Below are 8,693 nucleotides of genomic sequence, written 5' to 3'. Positions count from 1 at the left end.
TTAAGACATCCATAGTGTCCCTGGTATATGATGTTAATCCCAGAACAAATGGTCTCAGTATGTTATCCAAATATATACTTAAGTTCTGTGTCAGACTACCAATTTGGGACACTATGGGTCTACCCCTAAGAGGCTCCAGCCCCTTATGAATTTTGGGCAGTGCGTAAAAAGTAGCCAATACTGGGTGTCGAGGAAACAAAAAATCCTTCTCTTGTTGATCAATGAGACCTTCTTGTAATGCATGGTCCAGGATTAGTTTCAATTCAGACTTGTACTCTTCAACTATCTCCTTGTTGACTGATTCATAGCAATCGGTGTTTTTTAGCATGCTCCAACACATGTCTACATATTTGTCTCTATCCAGGGCTACCACATTGCCTCCCTTGTCAGCGCATTTCAGAACTAGATTATAGTTTCGTTCAAGTGCAAGTAGGGCTTCCACCTCATTTTTACTTAAATTAGACTGATAAAGTTCATTACTCATCCCCTCCATCTCTCTAAGCTCCTCCGTCACCAGCTGAGTAAATAGATCAATATGAGTGAAATCCCCCGGAGGGGGCTGTTTTCTACTAGGTGTTCTTAAGTTGGTAAATGGGCCTTTTCCTTCAATCTGTTCTGACTCTTTAAGAAGGTCCTCTAATGTTCTTAGACCTTCATAATCCGTAACTTCCAAACCCACCTCCTCACACTTTTCACGTCTCAATTTCATATGATGTTTCCTCCACTTTAATTTCCTAGCAAATAGATTAATGTCTTTTACCCAGTTAAATGAATTAAATTTAACCGTCAGGACATAAGATAATCCTTTGCTCAATAAAGTGATCTCTGCCTGTGTGAACACATGTGAGGAAAGATTAATGACCCTACTCATATTGTCCTTTGCAATGTCCCTCTCCTCAGCGTCCGGATAACACATTATATTCAATTGTCTTTCCTGCCCCGAAGTAGGTAGTTCGAGATGGGGGGGGTTTTGTCTAAAAAATGTTCTTTAGTGGAGCCCCTACCCCTACCTCTCCTCCCACGGGATTGATTTCTCGGTGTCAATCTCAAACTAGTAGCACTAGTCGTGGACCGTTCAGAGTCAGTTGTTTCACCCTCTGACGATGAAGGATGGTCTCTACTAAGAAAAATACAAACCAGCAACTGCAATATATGTCCAGAAGTAAGATCACTGCAGGATAAGGAGACGCCATCACCAGTCATGTGGTAGAGAATTACTGGGATCCAGTGTCAGTATACAGACAGACCAAATTATAATATATATATACACACAGATTAATCATGGACACTTAGGGTGCATTCATACGGTGCACATATGAAGCTCAGCGCAGTTTCCTAATGTGATACATATTTATTATACATCACCTGCAGATCAAGAACTGCATCAATTCTTCATCTACTTTTTCCAATGTGATTTTTGTGTTGTGTGACTGCACCCTCAGGATAGGGATGGGACAGGGCTCTTACGTGGGCGGGTGTGAATGAAGTCTGTAACTTTCTCTAGGATCTTCATACCCCCCTGGTGGTCAGATCCAGTATAGGACTAACTCTCAGTTCTTAAAGGGATTGTCCAGGACTAGTAGCGATGACATCACCAGGTCCTTACCTGTGACCACTGTGGTGAATGATTGGTCTCAGCGGTCACAGGAGTCAGAACATCCGGCAACACAACGTTGGTGCAAAAGTAAATGGAGACCAGACAAGGGAGCACCGGGGACAGGTAGGGGGCTTGTATTTTATCTGACAACTCCCCGGTCACCCCATCAGTCGCTCTAATTCCTGGACAACCCCCATAAAATCATAATGGATTCATCCCATCAGATATACTATATACATATGGTGTGAGAATATATATATATATATATATATATATATATATATATATACACACACAGTATATATCACCAGGTAGCAGCAACACCCAACACTCCAGTGGTTGTAAAACTACAACTCCCAGCATGTCCCAGCATGCACAGGCTCCCGTCTTAGTGAATGGGGTATTCTGGGAGTTGTAGTTCCACAGCAGCTGTAGTGTTGCTGAGCACCGCAATAGATGAAGGAGTTCTACCAGGACAGATACTGACAGCCCTGCCCCTACACCGCCGGCTCCAGCACTCACCTCCGGTAGTCCCCGTCTGCTTCCTCCCGTCTCTCTCTCCTCAGTCTCGGCCACATCCCGCCTCACACGCCGGACTTCTCCCTCATGCAGATATTACATTTTCCCGCGCTTTGGGGGGGCGTGTCCGCCGTAGTGAACTAGGTGGGCGTGTCCTGTCTGAGTAGCCCATCCCATAGGCGTGGTGTGTCTCTCATTGAGCGGGCTGTGGGCGTGCCCTGTCTCATTAGACCAGTTCGTGGGCGTGTCCTGTCAATCAGTAAATGGGCGGTGGGCGTATCCTATTATTTGGCGGGCTTTGCTTTCACACTACTTTCATTCTGACAGGAATCTTGTCACAAGTGACCTGTGAGGAAAGGCTGAGGGGGCAGAATCTGCCCTGCTGTGGGGTAAATTCAGTGACCCAGAGAGTAGACAGTGTAGTCAGTGTATAAATGCCCTCAGACAGGACATGCTGAGAGTTGTAGTTCCTCAGTTATATTACAGCGGAGTAAAGCTTTACTTTGGAGGCTTTGTACACACTGGGCGTCAATGAGTAATAAAAAAATAAATCTACATGTATTTTTGATGTTTTTTTTCTTAATTTTAAAAAACACAGAGTATATAGGGAGTACGATAGCACTTATATATCGCTGCGTTACATCAAGAAGGTTCTACTTACACTTTTTGTCAAAAACGAGTAATGGCGGCTTCACACCTGCGCCTGGTCTCCGCTTTGTGGGTTTCCGTCTTCTGTCCAAGAAACTGGACGGTCAGTGTCCACCTGTGAGCGTCTTCTGGTCTCTGTGTCCGGTTAAAAAAATCCGGTTTCGCCACAAAGTCCTGCATGTCAGACCATGTCCGGTTAAAAAAATACAAAACCGGTTTCGCCGCGGACAGGCACAAGACGCTCACGGGCGGGCACTTTGCAATCCCTTTCAAGTGACCGCTGGGTTTCCGTCTCCTGTCCAGTTTCTCGGGCAGAAGACGGAAACCTGCAAAGCGGAGACCGGGCGCAGGTGTGAACCCGCCCTTAAAGCGGCTCTATAAGCAAAATCATGCTGATAGAGCTCCACATATGTGTGAATAGCCTTTAAGAAGGCTATTCAGGCACCACTAACGTTATATTAAGCTCCCCCCCCCCCCCATTGTAAAATAAAACCGTAAAAAAAAATATGTTAATCTTATCTATCGTGCACGGTGGGCGGGCATTCAGGGTCCGACGTCATCTTCAGCCACGCCTCCTTTCCCAGCGATGTCCTCGGGTCCCGTCTTCTTCCGGCGCTCGCGAACAGATATTGATAAAAATTGGCGCGGGTGCATGTGCAGTAGTAGTAGCAGCGTGCAATAGTAGCAGTGCAAAAACATGAAATACTAATAATGTTTTTCACATAAAAAGCTTCTATTATTCATATAACACAAGTTCTCGGCCTCCCCTGATAATACTCATCTAGTTCATTCCAATTATTGTGGTTTGTGAACGCAAATAAATATAAATTAGAGTAAAATGTAAATCACTTTTAACACATTTTTTTGTTTAAAGGGATTCTATAATTAAAACTTTTTTTCGTCCCTATATAACTGCTATATCAGCCCCAGGTCTCTGACCTGTGTGTGGTCCAGAGCCGCAGAGTCTGATTGTGGCTGTTAGTAAGCCACATGCATAGTTAGATTACCATTAACCCTTTCCCGACATCCGCTGTACTAGTACGGCGCATGCGGGGTGTGTAACTATGGTGACCGCCTGAGAGCCGGGCAGCTGCCATAGCCGCCGGGTGTCTAATGCTTTACGCAGTAGACAACCGGCGCTAATGTCTCCGATCGGTCCCCGGACTGATCGGAGGCATTAACTCTTCCGGCACCTCGGTCAAAGCTGGTGATCGCCGGCACCCGGAGTAAGCTCCGGGGCCGGCGTCACGTTGCTATGACAGTCAGGAGCCTTGTGAAGGCTCCCCGGCTTCTCATTACATTGCCTCTATTGCAGGCTATGCTGCATAGCCTGCTATAGAAGTGCTGGTACTTTGCAATGCAATAGCATTGCATTAGTGATCAGACCCCCTGGGGTTCAAGACCCCTAGGGGGTCTAATAAATGCAAACAAAGTAGTTATATACTGTGAAACACCTACATGTTAGGTATCCCCTTGTCCAAAATCACCCCCTCTACAAATCTATAAAAATATCGTACCGAAACACAGAATACAGGGGACATGTCATTTTGGCTGCACAGTAAGTTATGAGGTTTAGAAGGAGGGGAGTCAAAAAAAAAAAAAAAAAAAAAAAAAAAAAAAAAAAAAGGAAAAAAAAAAGCCATTGGCAGGAAGGGGTTAATGTTTAGTTGCTCAGACGAGCAGGATTTTGTTTCTTATTGTTTTGCCTGAAGTCAAAGGTTTTTTTTTTTTACTAAATAAACCTGTTTCCTGCCTATTTTGTGTCCCCGTCTATGACTGGTTGGGTCCGCACCATCGCATTTACCTTCCCCACAACACCCACAAGCTGGGCAGGACGTAACAGGCAACATTTCGGTTTTTGTTTTGACCATCCACTGCACATTTCTTTTTGGAGACCATCCCTTGAATCAAAATGCTCACTATGCCACTGTGAGGGGAGTAGTTTCCAAAATGGGGGTCACTTTTGAGGGGTTTCCATTGTGCTAGTACTTTAGGGGCTCTTCAAAGGTGACATGGCACCCGAAAACTATTCCAGCAAAATCTGCTTTTCAAACTCTGTCGCTGCCGTGTGCCCAGACAATCACCTGTTTAACCCCTTGTGAACATGTAAATTTTAGGGTGCATTCACACTGAGTAAACGCTAGCTTATTTTGTAAAGTAAAATTACACTTGTAAATTTTGCTATCCCATTGACTTCAATGATATTTTTTTACAAGTGTAAAAATACGCCTGTAAAAAATACGCCTGTAAAAATACGCCTGTAAAATGTCATTGAAGTCAATGGGATAGCAAAATTTACAAGTGTAATTTTACTTTACAAAATAAGCTAGCGTTTACTCAGTGTGAATGCACCCTCAGGGTTAAACATATTAAGCTTTGTCTTTGTGGGCCCAGGACAATAGGGGGGCCTGGGGGCAGTTGCTAGATTGTTTCTATTATGTTCCCTCCCCTGTCCTCGGCCTCTGATCATCACACTTGTGTGGCGCCATTTCCAGAACCTGCTTTAGTAACATCACTGCACAGACGCAGGCAGGTTTTGGCAAGTTTTAATGCATCTCTTACAGTGTTATATCCAGTGTGATAATACAGAACATTATCTCCTACTACACCAGTGTGAACCGCGCTGTAAGAGCAGACTCACAGGATGGTGCAGACACTGGCACAGCTGAGAGGACAAGAAATGCAACAAGTCATAAAAAGCTAAAACTCAGTTACACAAAATCTCCATTAATTTGAGCTCATCTTATACCAGATGTACCGCAGCTCTGGATGTGACTAGAGCAGAGTATTAATAGAGATTGGTGTAACTCGTGGAGACATCAGAACTACAAGTCCCAGCAGAGATTCGATGCTCGACAATAGAGTTATTAAAACTTAAAAAAAAAAAAGTTAAGTGCGAAGGTTAAACTATCCAGACTCTGAACCAGTAGAGGGGATGGAGAGAATGGGAGTCGGGGAAAGATCCCCTTTAAGGTTTATCCAGCATTAGGAAGATATGGCCAGTTTCTATAAACAGCTCCACAGCAGACTCGTGGCTGGGTCCAGTAGTGCACCTCCACTGAAGTCCGTGCCAGGCAGCCAGATGTTGTGTTCAAGCCATTTGTTCCAATCCTAGAGAAACCCAGGTCGATATGTAGTCATAGTAAGTAAAAAAACCCGCACCCACCGTCTAAAAACACTCTATAGAACTAAAACGCTCCCTAGTGAAGAGACGACGGGCCCTAATGTCCAAAATAAAAACTCAAGCTAGTTTCTAAGAAGCTTCCATATGGAAACAGGTTGCTCTACTGATTGTAGGCAGGCAGGTAGGCCCCGGGCAGAGGCTGCATATAACCCTGGGGTGGCATCTCCTGGGGCAGAGAGTAAGCTCCCACTTGTGGGTGGAACATGTGCTGCCCTTCAGAGACTTCTCCAAGTTCATCCTTGATGAGGACTTGTCTCCTGTCTCTCTGACGGCGGTTGTGGAACCAGACACGAATCACCTGCAAGAGAAGAGGCGCAAAATTGTAGTGAAACCGAAAAATATATGAGCTGTCCGACCGCTGACGCCGAGGCTTAGATACAAGGACACTGGCCAAGACTAGGATCAAAAGAAGCCAAGAGAAGCCTCAGTAACATCCTGTATTATACTCCAGAGCTGCGCTCACTATTCTGCTGGTACAGTCACTGTACAGTACAAGTAATGTATGCACCAGGAGAATAGTGAGCGCAGCTCTGGAGTATAATACTGCTTCTTCATCCAGTGGTGATCAATTACTTACTTTCTTAGCCATGTGAAGGTCTTCAGCCATTTGATCCAGTTCTTGAGCGTTCGGATACATGTTCCTCATGTAGCAGTTCTCCAGGGTCCTCTTCACCACGGTCTCAATACTGGTCCTCTTCTTCCTCTTTTTGAGCTGCACCATGTCCTGCTCCCGATTCACCCTCTGAAATTGAAAGTTTAACAGTAAGGCTAAGTTATAAAGGGCCGGTACCCCGCTAGTCTAGGCTGGATTCTCACTATATGGAGGTCTAGTGAATACAGTCCCTAATGAATTGAATTCCAGAAACCATCTTGCCTACCCAGGACTTCTCAGAGCTGAGGGCTTGTTACAGTTGTATCTCGCCTACCTAGTATGGAGTGCAGGAGGGTTACATCAGTGTGTCAGTGCAGTGTCCAAGCCTTGGAGCAAGAGATTTGTGCTTGTTTGTCTATGAAGCATGCTCAAAGTGACTGGATACAGTCACTGACAGTAAGAGTTATAGGAGTAGATTTCATATAACACTTCAAGGTCTTACGAGATGGACCAATTTATTCCAGAAACAGCACCCCCCATGGACGTGTGTTGTATATTGCAACAAGGCTGGTTCATAGAGTGCCCCTAGTGCAGGACGACCCCTTGTCTGACCCTGCCCTCTTACCGCCGGAAGGTTCTTGTTTTTCTCGCCGTCCTCTACCCACCGCTCCAGCAGGGGCCTCAGCTGACACATGTTTTTGAAGCTTAGCTGGAAGGACTCGAACCTACAGATGGTTGTCTGACTGAACGGCTTCCCTGTAAGACAAGAAGAATACATGAAGGCTCCAAGATATGGAAACTAGAGAGCCTAGAATGATGTCTGCCACAACTCTCTACATGCTATAGAAGTCACTTACCATAGAGATAGCCGAGGTCATGGCCAACTTCATCTTGTGTGTAGCCCATGTTAACGCGCTTCTGCTTAAACTGTTTGGCAAACTCCTCCATTTCCTTCTTGGTGGGCACTTTCTTCAGGAGGAAGAAAACAAAGACGTTACCACTACACCGCGCACATAGCAGTGCCCATAAAGCTAAACACACAGGGAGAACTACAAGTACATTAATATCCCTGCTGGCTGTCAGTGACTAGAGACATTCTGGTTAGGAAGTCTATGGTCCAACACCTCACTGTGGAGGATTTGTTACAATTGTACCAAATCCAAACAAATCTCTCCTGTACGGATTACATTCTGATACAATGTATCAGACTGGAGCACAACATTATCTACACTGGATACATTGTAACACATCCTTAACTGTTTAGTGTCTGTACAATGCTCTTCTATAGCAGCAAACAGATCCTGATTAACTTACAGTTACAAAAGAAACCTCCCCCTCCCCCCAGCAGCTACAATTAACATTTCTAAGGTGTGAAGCTAAAGGTTAGCCCCCTCACAATGACCAGGTCAGGGTTAATCCCATAGTACAAGACACTACATCAGGGACACACAAGCAGACCACTATATAGTCCCATTAATAGTCTGTTTTCTTGCGCCCAATTTTAAAGACTTTAGAGCAAGTAGCCCCCACACCCATCCTACATATTCTAGTGTATGCCCCTTTAAGGACCAGATACAAGATGGCTGGTTCACAGTTAGATCTGTCCCTTAAATAATCAATATTTCCCCAAAGTAACTACAACACCTAAAAGTTAAAGGCCTGAGAATTGCTGGGACTTGTGGTGCTTACCTGATCCCCAGGCACCTTCTCTCCATTACCAAGTTCCTCCGGATTCGAGGCCAGGCTGACTGGAGAGTTGCGCTCCTTGGGCAGTTTGCGGTCGGTCGGGGGATTGCTGTCACAGCGGCTGCCATCCATGTTGGATGGTGCGGGCTCTTGTGGAGTTTGCGGGCTCAGTTTGCTTGTAGTCGTGTACATACAGTTGTCAGGGACAATGAAGCTTTGCTGGGGCTGGTTGCTGATGCTGGTGTCCCCCGACCAGAAAGGGTTACTCCAGTTGGAGGGGTTATATTGGTCAAATGGTAAGACACTGAGGGGTCTGTGCTGAGCTTCACCCTCTGGTTTCTCCTTGACCTTGTCAACATCACAGGGGGCTTCCTCCCTCACCTGGGGTAGGGGTGCATGAAGGCCCAGGTGACTAGGGTGGTGCAGGGGAGGGGGGTACCAGCCCATGACTTGAGGCAGCTGCTCCC

Source organism: Leptodactylus fuscus, chromosome 11, assembly GCF_031893055.1.
Source record: "Leptodactylus fuscus isolate aLepFus1 chromosome 11, aLepFus1.hap2, whole genome shotgun sequence".
NCBI classification, from domain to species: domain Eukaryota; kingdom Metazoa; phylum Chordata; class Amphibia; order Anura; family Leptodactylidae; genus Leptodactylus; species Leptodactylus fuscus.
Note: the sequence above shows the minus strand (reverse complement) of the source record.